Below are 9,599 nucleotides of genomic sequence, written 5' to 3' on the forward strand. Positions count from 1 at the left end.
TTTTTTCGTCTACCAATTGTTATTTCTTTAATTTTATTAATCTGACTTTTAATGCGTTGCAAATGTTGCAGAAATCATATCTGTTCACTTGTTTGTTACTGTGTTGTGAAAATTCTTTACGTGTCTCTTCGTCGTCTATGCGCGTAAAATGTTTTAACATTATTTTGCCAATATTCAATATGTTTATTTTGCTACTTTTGTTTAGCTGTACAGCAAAAAAGTAGATTTATCGGCTCAAACATATTGGTGAACTTTTCTTCGGTAATTGTTCCCGATAGTTTTAAACAGAATTGGTACCACGAAATTCAGCAAAACGCTTATCCAAATGTTCGGATAACACAATGGTGCCCAGGTCGAGGAAAAATCGGGCGGGAGAATTGCGCCATTCAGGAAACGATCAACGTCAGCAACCCAGCTTTGACGGGAGAAAAAGAGAAAACAAATAAAATTTGCCATACTGGTAACAGAAAACATCATCCTTGACAGGTTCTCACAGAAAAAACCGGACAGAATACGGCTTCTATCTGAATCAAAAGCAAAGAAAAAACCGAAAGGCAAACTCCGAGAGACAAAGAATGTATCAACGAATTTTCAATAGGAACTAGAGAATTCCAAAAAGTGAACTAAAATAAGAATATGGTGCTGCGAAATACAATGGATACATAGCAAATAAGGAAACATTTCAAATCTCTATCTCAGTATCGAAGTAGAAAAAAAATCAATTTCAATAAAAAAGTTATGAACAAACGATCAACGTCATTCAGGAAACGATCAACGTCAGCAACCCAGCTTTGACGGGAGAAAAGGAGAAAACAACTAAAATTTGCCATACTGGTAACAGAAAACATCATCCTTGACAGGTTCTCAGAGAAAAAACCGGACAGAATACGGCTTCTATCTGAATCAAAAGCAAAGAAAAAACCGAAAGGTAAACTCCGAGAGACAAAGAATGTATCAACGAATTTTCAATAGGAACTAGAGAATTCCAAAAAGTGAACTAAAATAAGAATATGGTGCTGCGAAATACAATGGATACATAGCAAATAAGGAAACATTTCACATCTCTATCTCAGTATCGAAGTAGAAAAAAAAAATCAAATTTCAATAAAAAAGTTGTGAACAAAAATTCAAAAAACAACTGTGGAAAATAACAGAAACATTTTTTCTTTGCATCACGAAGATCAAATTTGACTAGCACAAGTTTTCCTCATTAAAAAAAAAGAAAAGTGAGAAGGTGTTGTGCATTTCTGTATTATGAAGAAAAGAGCATTGCTTTCCTTAAAAACTGCGGTAGATGTAGTGCGAGACATTTTTATAACCGGTGGGGTTGACTAAGAGATCCGGTGACATACCCTAGTTTAGAATTATTGACAAATTTGTAATTATTTAATAAGAAACTTAAAATTTTGTAGAGTAATGCAATAGTTTTACAAATAATTTCAAACATTTCGGAAAATTTTTCTCCTTTCGTCAGTATTTGGTCTTGTAGGTTGATTTTATCACATATATCGTTCACAAGGTGTATTTTAAACATTTTTCAAAAGAATTAAGCAATCTCCGAGAAATAGTTATGAAAATAACCCACATTGCCGAATTGAGCAGAGCTCGGCCCGAACGAACCCGGTCGATCGTTCGCAAGTTTTGCAAACTTAACATTCTTTTGCAAAATTTTGCAAATTTGACATTGTGAAGAGTTGATATACATTTGTTTTTGCAAACTTGTCATTAGTTTTGAAATAGGAAAGTAGATTCAAAGTATGGAAATGGGTCAACAAAAACCAGCTACATCTAAAATTTCTACGAGCATATAAGCAGCTCAGTTTAACCAAAACTTCTTGATGCGAATCAACTTAGAAAACAGTACAGACAAAATTAAATTTGTTGGGCAACAAAAACAATGCAGAATTTGTGGCAACAATGGTAGGAAAATCAAAACAATCAAGTGCAGCGAATTGAAACAAATACACTAACTGCAGAATAATGAATCAGGTCGGTGAGGTAATAAAAAGTAGCCCAACTAACTCTTAATCATTCATCAAAAATGTAAACAAATCGATAGTTTTGAGATACAGAGCAAAACGCAGTAAATAAACTAGAAAAATGCAGCGAGTCTTGCAGTTTAAATTATAACTCATCAAAAGGTGGTCGATCAGGTTTCTGTGTCCACTACTAGATTCTGGAAGTCTGGAAGTGCTTATTCAATTTCAATTTTTTCACTGCTGAAGGAGAATCAATGAATTGGCCACAGGCATTGGTAAAGATCAGGAACCCAACGAATGAAAAATTGTTCTTAAACTGTATTTTTCGTGCTATTACATCAATTTTTCCAAAAACAAACTGCAGTAATTGTACAACTTGAACTGCTAAAATTATTTTTGTTAGCGGTTTCTTGAATGCACTGCTGGGAAGAAATCTATTTGAAAGCCTCTTATCACGCATTACGTGAACAACCATTCTCAAAGATACAGTTACAATCATCAGAAATCAATACCCGAAACAAAAAAGTAATCTTTTAAGTACCAACATCAAAAAATAGAATTCAAAAATTAGCGCTTTTAAATGGAAACAGGTGGAAAAGTGAATAGCCTGCCAAAAAATCAAAAAGACTCGTGCTATTACAAGCAAAAGTAAAGCTTTTCGAATAACAAACTGCTAAAAAAGAACCCACTGCATGTCACACAAGAAGTAATCATTTTTAAAAGAGCAAATGTAAAAATCTAGCGTGACATTCAAAAATCCGAACTAAATCAAAGCATAGAAAAATTTCAAATGCCAAACGTCGAATCCTTTATTGAAACAACATATAACTATATCAATATACAACCAGATACAACATACCACAACAACTTGAATCTAATGAGCGGTGCTTTGACCGGCTACAGTTTTAAACCAGCTTTTTAAAGTAGCACATAATTGTCTGAACAGTTTCTAATTGCAAAAGACTATTCTCTGATAGGTCCTGATCGCTAGCAGGACTCATATACAGCTTTTTATAGTTACCCTTTTGGCTAGGTACAATTGGGTTCAAAAAATAGGGTAAAAAACTGAGGTTTAATAAATATGTTTGAACCCCAGTAAGATAACTCCATTTACAATGTTTTAATTCTTGTCTCAAACAAAACTATTTTTAAAAAACAGAATAATAAGAATTAGCCAATTAAGTATCCGATCTAGTCCATCCTAATAGAGCATTCAAAAGCAATTAAAGCATAAAAAAGCTCTGAAAAAACCTAGTTTAAAAAATGCTAAAGTTATTTTGATAACTGCCTTCTTTGAGATTACCATTTCTTCCAAAAACAGAGAAATATATGTAGTAGGAGGCAAGATTTTTACAACATTTACATTCGAACAATGCACAGCATAAGTTCTTGCAAAATTATCCGATTTTCATTGAAGTTGTTGTCCAACGAACAGTTTTTTTTTATTTGATTTTTTATGCTTGCTGTAGAAGTAGCTTTTAGCTTCGTCTCGATCAATTTTTTTTTGAAAAATGCCAATTCGCCCGTCTTTTAGACTATGGCTGATTTTCTCACTTGAGACCAAAGTGCAACATTTAAGAGGTCAGAGGTGTTAAGTTTTCTTCGAAAATCCTTCTTGCCATAATTGTACATTTTCATACAAATTATTTCTTTTTTGATTAATTCCTTGATTTTCAACTTTGCTAATTCTTCTTTTTATGCCGCGATAAATAAAATTTCTTGGTAAAAATAAAGATGAATAAAATGATGTTTTAAATGACTCTGCGGTGAATATATACAGCGTTGAATCATAGGAGATAAAAATAAATCTGAGTGAAAAGCAATAGAGCCAGAGTGAAAGGTGATACAAATAGTAATGTTTTATTATGATTTACGCATAGTTTAGTTTTTAATATTATAAACCAATTTGTACAATTGTTCAAATGGTGCCATGATCCACACTTCATCATTTACACGACACTTTGGACAACTTCACTGCAGGGGAATGTATAAATAAACGGCAGAGGAACGTGTTAATAAAAAATTCGATTAGAGGACAGCTCATTTTTGCGAATGGAATTATTAGGTAACTTACCGTGCACAAATATTAAACCTTGATTATGATTTTTTGCATTATATAGAATTTTATCAATGATTTTTTCAATAGCAGTTAAAAATTTGATAACGATTAATCAGGAACAAAGAACTGATTCTGGGATGTAAGTTAGTTTTAGAACTTTCGAAAATGCAGTAAAAATTTTTAATGAAAAATTGTTGTCTATTTAAGTGCAATAACTGTGCTGACCAGGAGAACTTAATATACATTTTAACTCCAGAAATGTAAATAAATCGTGGAGACAAAATTTACTGAACTTTTTCTTCAAATATCGCTCAGCTGATATTAAATTTTTTTTTACAGAATGAGATTCTCCCATTCAAACTTTTGCAAAGTATTCGCAATGCATATCAACAACTTTAACCTAAAAATAACGTCCATTTTTTCTCTTGAGTATATAATAGAAAAAAATGTTGAAACTGCGCCTTATATTACAGCCTAAATTTTTATATAATTATCAACAAAAATAAATTTCGTCTTATTGCTGACAATTATGCGCTTTCCTTATTTCTTTCATAGAGAATCTTACGGAGAATGGCAACAGTTAACAAAAGTTTCATTGACGTCAGCTAAGTATATGATAGTTTACAAAAACACTTTAATCAATTGTCTAAAATTAATCCATTGTGTTTACACTTAATGATAGAGAATCTTGTGGTGAATGCAAAAGTTTACAAAAGTTTCATTGACGTCTATTAAGTATATGATAGTTTACAAAAAACACTTTGATCAATTGTCTAAAATTAATCCATTGTGTTTACACCTAATGATAGAAGTCAACGAACATTTTTTTCAACTGATTTCTACAAAGTGATTTTTTGTGTATTATGCATTTAATTGAAATGAAGAGTTTTTCAATGAATGCTACACGCAATCTGAAAATTTTTAAATTTGAATAAAACTTCTTTCACATTGTTGCAGTTTCCAAAGATTGAACAATTACTGTTGTCTCCACAATAAAAACTATTGAATACCCAAAAACTAGAGGTGACAGAATATACCTGTCATTATCAATTGTCATACATATTTTTCTGTCAGAATTTAAAGGGAAAGACCCTTTGAAGTTTTCAGTAATTAAACGAGGTAAAGGATTTCAGAAAGTACAATTGCGCGATTTTTCTGAAATTGAAAGTTTGCCTTTATGAACTTTTAACAGTTGTGTTCTTTTCATTCTTTTCAATTAATTGATCTGAAATCAGAAAAATTTTTCGGCTGAAGCAGAAAAATTGTGCCGAAAATCAATCGGAAAAAACTTTGGGTTTTTGCTCTCGTAAAAGTTGCACAGTATAATTATTCAACTTTACCACGAAATAAAAATTCACAAAAACATACGTCGCTTTTGTTCTAACTGGTTTAATTGGCAAACACATTACACATTCCTTCGCAAAAATCTCCTTATTTTGTTTTCGTTGAGTTCCTCAGAATTTAGTTGCAATTGTGTTGAAAATTAAAACTACAATTAAATTTTAGCAAGATTTACGCGAAGATACTCAAAATTTTCAGCCGAAAGTTATTAACGTGAGCACTCAAAAGTCATCAAACTGGGCTTAGAATCTTTACCATTATGTCACAGGTAACTATTGGGATCTATTCTACCCCCGTCTTAGTGGGCTCATAACTTTTACTCCCCCAGGCGCACTTGCTATTTTTACATAATAATATGCTGTATAAAAAAACAACTTATTTGCAGTTGTGGGCATTGAAACACGTTATCCTAGTTGTATTCCATGCCTGACTTCTAAAACAGCAAGAGGGTTTATACGAGTTAAAACTCGAAATAAATTAGATGGATTATTTACTTATTAAAGAGACAAAATGGTTTTTAGGGCCCTGTATAAACGTTTTCGTTCTACTTTTCTAATTTTTTATTTATTTTTTCCTAAGTTTTGATTTAATTTTATTGTATCAAAGAATTACATAAGTTTTGTGCTCACTAAAAATTCAAATTTACCTGGCTAAATGTCACACGTATTCAGTTAATAATCAGTCATGATGAGGCTCGATAATAACCAGATGTGAAAAAAGTCTAATAGGAACTGAAACAATAATTAATGTTAAAAAAGACGTTGCCCTGTTAATTTTTGCCTGCAATGAAACGTACACCTCTTAACCACCTTCCATATTCACCCTAGAATTTAACATTTCATGAAGTCATTTTCCGCTAAGTTTCTCAACGTTGGTTTCAATGACTTTTAAAGTTCAAACATATTGCCATTCCCCTGAAAACTAATGACGACGACGAACAGAAAATTATTGAACATACAGAAAGGTAAAATTGCGCGATATCTAACCTTCGACTGTGCCATTTTCAATTTTTTCAGTAAAAAAATTTGTTGTACGTTCCAACTCATTTTTTTAAACAATAATTTAAAGAGAACAATTTTGAGAGAAACGATGCAAGTCTATTTTAAAAATGTGAACAAATTTTTCCAGTAACTTTTAATTGAGAAAAGGAAAAATAGTACTAATAAATTTTTTTTTTTAAATTTTAATTAAATTGGTTGAATTCAAATAAAACAAGAAAGTTATTAGAGTGCATGCAACAAATTTAAGCTATTAAGACAATCAGTTTACCCTCTATTACAAACAGCGTAGTATGGAGTGTTATTCTTCTAAGTAATAGCAGAAGGAGTAGTGTATTTAGGTAAGATTTCTCTGCAGTTGGGATTGCTAATTTTTTTCAGACCTTTATATAATGCTATGCATTTATCTTTAAAATATTTTTTTCAAATATCCAATAAAGGAGTTAATTGAAATAGAAAATGCGTGTTACCTGACATGTCATTGTTTCAATTCCTACGAATATAGATATATCAATGAATTTTTTAACGTCTAGTTCACTTTTTTCTCAAAAAAATTGATTTCATAAAAAAGGCTGAGCCGTGTCCTAAAAATCACTGTGGTATAATCACTATCTTAAAAAATATGTAATCTATTTATTTGTAAGATCTACATGACAACAAATCTCAGAAAGTACTGAAAAGAAGTCATTAAAACATTGCTTTTTAATTTTTACCCTGGCCAGCATATTGATATCCACCTAACAATGATTTGGCGAATTTTTTATTTGCAGGATTGCAATCTCTTCTAAGAAATAGTCAAATAAATTTGAAATTTGGGGGTAAATTTTTTCCGTAGTTTTGTGAGTGAGTACAAATTGCACAATATGTTCACGTTTGGTTTGGAAACTCAAAATTTTACTCGAACAAAGTGTTCTACACGGCTTTGTAAGTCTTTTAAACAGTTATTTCTACGACTGGATAAAATAAAAAATAAGCTTTTTCTGATTAGCTTTTAAATATTTTTTGCGAAAAATAAATCTGTTTTTTTTTCTGATCAGAAAGTGGATGTCAAAATATTAGATTTCTTCCTTAGAAAGTATATTCACTGCGCTGCTCATTCAATTCTTTGTTTCTTTGTCATTCTTCCTATCCTCGGAATACACAAACTTTCATCACGAACACTTATGCCCTTTTACTTTGTTTAAAATGAAATATTTATTCATATATATATATATATATATATATATATATATATATATATATATATATATATATATATATATACATACATATATATATATATACATATATATATATATATATATATATATATAAAATTATATTCATATATATATATATATATATATATATATATATATATATAAATATATATATGTATATATGTATATATATAATATAAATGTAAGTACAAACACACATATATATGTATATATATATATATATATATATATATATATATATATATATACTTTTTTCGATATAAAGTTCAATTCATTCATTTTTCTGAAATTTTTTTATTTAAAAGTATGTATAAGTGTATTTTTTTTCTTTAATTTTTTTCAAATAGTATATGAAATTCTGATCTGAATTCAACTTATTGACTTTCACATTTCTTGGCAAAATGAGGAAACCTAAATAGTTCAATAGTTGTATCTCGATATTTATACCGCTCAAAAGATTACTTTTTTCCTCATAAACAAAAATTGGAAAGTTAGGTTGAATAAGTGGCAAAAGCAATTGGCAATAATCTCTAAAACGTAATATGGTTGATGGATTTGGTTTGATGAGGCCAGGGCACTTACCGTAACTGTTGTCAACTTCAGATTTTCTTTCTGGTCTTTAAATTTTTTCCTTTAAAATTGCTTCAGATATTTAAAACGATAACAAAGACACCTATGTTCAGACTCTGCGTGTTCAATGTGCCAATCTCAAGAGTTTCCTTCGTCCAAAATGCATATGTCCAGACTTTCGTGCGTTCAAAGTTACAGATGTCGAGACTCTTGTGTGTTAAAAATTACTTAAAAAATGTTTTAAGAAATGCCTATTTTTTTTCTTAAGTTCATAGCTGTTTCCAGACTGCATAATTTTGAACACACGATGCCCCTTTGTGCCTTCAATTTGGTCTGGTTATAAAACTTGTTGTCTACGACCTCAGCTTGGGATTGTTAGGGCAATTTAAGAACGGAAGAATAACATAACAGAAGAAAATCTGTTTTCATACATACGCCACAGATAGCAAGTTACTTCATAAGTATGAAAATCATATAGCAGAAATATTTCTAGCTGAAATTAATTTTTGCCACTCTTTTCTTTATTTGTTTTAAATGAAGAAGATTTACCTGCCTGAAAATCTTCAACATGAAAACAAGAAAAATTTACAAAAACTTTTGGCTTTGTTGTCTAGAACAGTTATTTTTGCAAACACAACTAATAAATTATAATGCCCCTAATAAATAACACAGCTCGAATAAGTTTTTCGAATTTTCAGCATCATTTGATCTTCATTTCACCAGGAACTTCAGCATAAATATTGACTTTTATGAAAAATTGTTCAAAAAAGTCTTTTTTTTTGGTGATTCAATCGAAGAATCATCTTCAAGATCAACTAATTTTAAATTATGGTGTTTCAGTTATGATTCGATTTAAGACATTTTAAAGAACTCAATTTGAAAATTTTCCTTTACATTTAGCCGCAAGTGAAATTTAAACATAGAACTCGTAATCTTGTGTAAACTTTTAAGTCGATGTTAGATATGATAAATTCCCTAATTCTACTGTCAAAGTGACTTGCTAACCGATGACCTATTACAGTTGCCATGGCGAGATAGCTTGAACTTTGCTAAAAGAAACAATTACAAAATCGGCACTTAGTGTAGCTAGCAAAAAGACCTAAAATTTTTTTAAGTCTTGATTTTTGTTGTGACAACTTTGTTGCATATTGAAGTCAGTTTGAAATAATTTCTCTCCCATAAACTTGAAACAATCAAACGTTTGAAAAACACAAAAACTTGCAATTGAGCTTGTAAATGAGCTCTGTGGACTCCCAGGCTTAGTTTTGCGACCCTAGACCGCCCTGATCAGACCATTTGGGTCGCACACCGGTGGCATGATGCGACCCAAATTACATGGTCTGGGAAACGCTTGAGCCGCACGGTGGTCTGGACAATGGCCGCGCTACGGTCTGAGCAGAGGGCAAATGGCCTGTGAAATGGTCTGATGAGA

The sequence above is a fragment of the Convolutriloba macropyga genome, chromosome 3, assembly GCF_964194025.1.
Source record: "Convolutriloba macropyga chromosome 3, txConMacr16.3, whole genome shotgun sequence".
Lineage (NCBI taxonomy): Eukaryota > Metazoa > Xenacoelomorpha > Acoela > Convolutidae > Convolutriloba > Convolutriloba macropyga.